Genomic DNA, 5,223 nt, shown 5'->3' on the forward strand with positions numbered 1-5,223 from the left:
CTTATCTATTTAAAGCCTCCAAAGTAGAGCCATTTTTCAGCTCAGACAATGTTGCTTCTGCTTAACTCAATGAAGGCACATGTTCAGATCTTATAAAAAAATGTGTTTACATTTGGTTTAACATTCCCTTTGGCTCTTTTTCTTTATTTAAGTCCTAGGCTTTCAAAGGCCATATTATATATATAAAATATGCAGAATATATATGTTATATATTTTACATATATATATACAGAATCCCAGAATCAAAAATTTGGAAGGGATTTTGGACATCATCTGTTCTTACATTTGTAAACCTTTTTTAAAAAGATTCTAATTATTACTTCAATATAGTTGATTACCAAAGTTCCATGTATTTTATTTTACGTATTTAGAAACATTATTCTGAGAAGGAGTTCATAGGCCTCACAAGATTGCCAGAAAGATCCAGAACACAAAAAACAGTAAATAATCCTCAATCTCATAAAAACTTCTGAGCCCACACAATAATGCCTATTCTAGCAGTGCTAGTTGTGGTAGGAACAGCATCTGTCTTGTGGAGGCTGAACTGTATTATCTTTAGAGGAGCTAGAAATTAATCTTTGGTACTTGGCTATTCTGGGAGATTAGGGTTCGAACCATCAATATGCCTTACTGACCTCCTGAGGGAGAATGGACTCAGTTTATTAGGAGTCTGCACTCCTCAGACTTGACAAAATTCTCACTGTTGTATGGATAAACATGTACCTTTCTGATTGGATGATGCTATAATATAGATGTAGGAGAAGCAGAGATCTACTTGGTACATACAGTACTATATCCTTATTGATTCTTTTTATGGTTAAGTAAAATTTTCTTTCTTTGGGGGGCAGCTAGGTGGTACAACAGACAGAGCACTGAGCTTGGAATCAGGAAGACTCATTTTAGTTCAAGTCTGGCCTCAGACACTTATTTAACCCTATATGCCTCAGTTTCTCTTCTGTAAAATGAAATAGAGAAGGAACCCTTTACCAAGAAAACCCAAAATGGGCTCATGAAGAGTTGAACGTGACTGAAAAATGACTGAATGAAAAAAAAACCCTTTTTTAGATACATATTTTAGGACTCACTAATGTCTCATTTTCTTCCATCCCTAAACCCGAATCATTGAACTGGCCTAAATTAGGCCTGATCTGGAATACTGTGGGACAAAACTTGAAGTCTAAGCATATGCATTATAATCCCAATTTAGCCAGAACTCAGATAACCTTGTCTATAAAATAAAGGTATTAGACTAGATGAGCTGTAAAGTCTCTTACAGTTCTAAATCCTATTAAATAAGTCTTAACTTCCATATATCCTTTTTAGCTCCATTATTAGGAACATGCTGTTGATCACTCAGACCCTGAGAGTGCAGAGGGCACTGAGACAAGAGCTAAACAAGGGTCAGGGTACTGCTCTTTCAAACTCCAAAGCAATACCAGGAATATGTTGTTGGTCTCCATGAGTGTGTTCCAGACTTCTGAGTTTCAGGGAGGTAAATCAGAAGGTAAATCACTTATAATTCATGCAATAATAATTCAGTAAGAGAGGGGCTATATCACTTATCCTATCACAGATAGGGAAAAAAGCAATTTTCTAGGAAGGCAGGGCCTGAACCTCATAAGGATTTCTAATCTATTACCAATATCTTACAATGGCTACAACCTAGCCTTTGCTTGGAGACCACTAATGATCAGAATCCACTGCCTTGGAGGTAGTCCATCACACATTGGGATATCTCCCATTGTTTTGCTTAGCTATACGTATTTGTCCTGGGTTTTATTTTTTTTTCTCAATGGGTGAGAAGAGTTGAAGGTGGGAGGGAAAGAATTCAGAACCAAAAATTAAATAGAATAGAATTTTTAAAACACAATTTTAAAACACGGGCTCACTCTGATCATTGTTTACAAGCTCTATGACCTTGGGCAAGTCAATTTACTTCTTGGAGCTTCAGTTTCCAAATCTGTAAAATGAGAGGTTTGGATGAGAGAATTTGATGATTTGTAAAATGAGTTGTTAGAGAGCTCTTTAAGCTCCAGCAATCTATGTTTTATGACCTAACATTCTGTATGCTTTAGATTGAGAGACAGTGAGGTCTGGTGGAAAGAGTATAATGTGACCATCACTAAGCCATTGCATCTCTCTAAACCTGTTTCTTCGCTGTATTTGGAATCAGTGGACCTACGTTTACATTCTCTTGTTACCTGGTGTTTTTGTTTGGTTGTTTCAATCATGTTCAACTCTTTGTGACCTCATTTGGGGTTTTCTTAGCAAAGATATTAGAGTGGTTTCCTCCTCCAGCTCATTTTACGGATGAGGAAACTGAGGCAAAGAGAGTTATGTGACTTATCCAGGGTCACATAGCTTGTAAGTGTCTGAAGCCAGATTTGAACTCAGGAAGATGGATCTTCCTGACTCCAGGCTCAGCACTCTATCCTCTGGGCCACCTGGCTTCCTTCTACCTCATGTGACCTTAGGCAAGTCACTTTTGGGCTTTGACTGTAAAATGAGGGAGTTATACTAGCTGTCCCCTAAGGTCCCTTATAGTTTTCAATCCTATGAACATGATTGACTATAGAAAAGAAGTTGGCGTTTGAGTTTTCACTTTCCAAGGGAGGCTGCTGATGAAATTTGAGTCATCATTATTTACATATTTTTGTAATCACTCTTCTCTGTGTCTTTCTCATCCCCATCCTCCTTCTTAGCTCCTTACTGAGAGCCAAAGTGACATGGTGGTAAGGCCTTTGAACCTGGAGTTAAAAGTACCCTGTAATCAAATACTGTCTCTAAGAGTGATTAGCTTTTTGACTGTAAGCAAGACACTTATCCTCCTGGGCCTCAGTTTTATCATCTCTAACAATCATAAAATTGTTATAAGGGTCAAATTAGATTATATACAGATAGTACTCTGCATACCTTAAGTTAAATTCTTTATGATTTCAAAGACTTTCAAGTACCGAGTTAAAAATACTTTGAATATTTTGTAGGAATAAATATAATGCTCTCCACTCATTCAAAAAATTTACTTATAAGATGTTGGAGACATGGCTAGATAGATAGCACTTAACCTGGCAATGATCTTGGGGCTTTAGTGCTATAGCTTCAGTCTCAGTATATATCTGTAGTCCAAGATGGCAGCCAAAATACCTGATGGAAACTTTGGCTGTGTTCCCCAGAGTCTAGGAGGAGAGTGATGATGCTAGAACTGCTGTATTCAGCCCTGGTGAGGCCACATCTTGAATACTGCCTTTAGTTTTGGGGACCACATTTTAGCAAAAACATTTATGAGCTAGAGGACATTGAAAAGTGGACCACCAGGAAGGCAGGTAGACTTGACATCATGTCAGAGAAGGATTAGTTAAAGGCTTTAGAAGTGATTAGCCCCAAGTTATCTGAACTCAAGTCCAAGCAGGTCCCCATAGTATGACACCCCCCCCAAGACAGTTGCCCTTGATATGCAGAGTTCAGAATACTCTAACATTCCAGTGAAGATTCTTGAACCTGATTTATAGACATAGGCCACTTGAATGAACCTGCCTACATGTCTCAGACAGATTTGTTTGGGCCATTGAATAAAGTGATTTCCATACTAGCGTACATGGAAAGGACCAATGCTCTCCCCACTCCCATCCCCATACCAACATTTCATACACCACCACCACCCCCATAATGTTCTAAGATACCCTGAGACTCTGTGCTTTCAAAACAAGCAAACTGAATGCTTAGAATTATAGCATGCTAGAGCTGAGCAAGGATTACCACCCTTTCATTTACCAGGTGAGTAAATGAGAGGTTAAGTGATTTGCCACTGGACAGTCAAACAGCTAGTTAGTGACATTACCATTAGAACTGAAGCCTCTCGGCCCCATCCTGTCTATCAGAGGTCACCTTTTCACTGTGCTCTAGAGGATTTATCTCTGTGTTCACTTCAACAGCACATATACTAACATTGAAACAATATAGACATTAGCATGGCCCCTGAACAAGAATGACTAGCAAATTTGTGAAGTGTTCCATTAAAAAAATTTTAAAGCATATTTATCTCACAGTATCCCTATAGGTAGTGCAAATAAGATTATCCTATACCTTCTGAAATTATCTTTATCAGCCAAGTTAAAAGACATAAAGCAAAGATTGTGAAGCTGAAAGATTGTCAGGATCTCCGGGGATTGAATGAATCCCATGCATTTTAAAAGGAATTTTAAATCAAGAGAGGAACACCATTACTTTGCTCATTAACCTCCCTGGGATATTGTGGGAATTCTACATTAAATTAGTATAAGAAGTTGAGTTTTGAAAAAAAAAAAGCAAAATTTGTTATTTTTCTAAATGGCAAGAGAAAGCACCTTACCTATCTCTGACTTGTTTATATGTTAGGACAAGACAGGAGACAAATGTAGACTGAATGGAATACACTTGCCATTACACTAATAACATTTGTTTTAAAATAATTAAAAGTTACCCCTTCTGAAAAAAAGATGAAAATAGTCTATCTTGGAGGAATTGTGGTAAGACCGGGATACTAATACTGGAATTGTTGGAATTATGAATTAGCACAATCCTCCTGGAAAAAATTTGGAGTTATGTAAATAAATTGGCTAAAATGTTCATATCCTTCTGTTCAGATTCCACTGCTAGACATATATCTACCCCAAGGAAGTCATTGGTAGAAAGAAAGCCTCCATATACACCAAAATGTTGATGGAAAAGAACTGGAAACAGTGTAGATACCTGTTGGTTGTGGCACATGAATAAAATGGTGAATATGACGAATATAGAGACATGTGGAAAGCCTTTTATGAGCTGGGACAATTCAATCAAGGAGAATTATATACACGGTGACTACAGCAATATAAATGGAAAGAACAACCACAAAATAACAAAAACTGAATGTTGCAGAATTATAAGGAAAAAAGGCTTGCCCCAAAGAAGATGTATGAGAAGATATGAGACAGGGGGAAGGGTCAGATTTTTTTCAATGTATTGATCCGTTTTGCTGGATTTTTTTTCTCTTATTCTTTTCCTTTTTCCTTTCAAAAAATTTAAGTGAGCTCTCTCTGAGAAATGCAGGGAGAGGAATATGGGGAAAATATAGGTGGTGGAAAAACAAAGTGTATCATCAGTAAAAGTGTATTTTTAAAATATATATTTTAAAAGCTAACCATCACAGACCATTCTAAACAAACAAACAAAAAGATGAAAAGGTACTGCTAGAATTAGGTACTA

The 5,223-nt window shown here is 37.1% G+C and overlaps 1 non-coding gene across 1 annotated transcript; it reads left to right on the plus strand.

The window, feature by feature from the left end:
- The first annotated feature begins 3,916 nt into the window (after window positions 1–3,916).
- LOC140502881 (U6 spliceosomal RNA) lies at window positions 3,917–4,026 on the plus strand. Its single transcript, XR_011966612.1, has one exon. It is a non-coding gene; the product is annotated as a U6 spliceosomal RNA (small nuclear RNA).
- The last annotated feature ends 1,197 nt before the right edge of the window (window positions 4,027–5,223 follow it).

Source organism: Notamacropus eugenii, chromosome 4, assembly GCF_028372415.1.
Source record: "Notamacropus eugenii isolate mMacEug1 chromosome 4, mMacEug1.pri_v2, whole genome shotgun sequence".
Lineage (NCBI taxonomy): Eukaryota > Metazoa > Chordata > Mammalia > Diprotodontia > Macropodidae > Notamacropus > Notamacropus eugenii.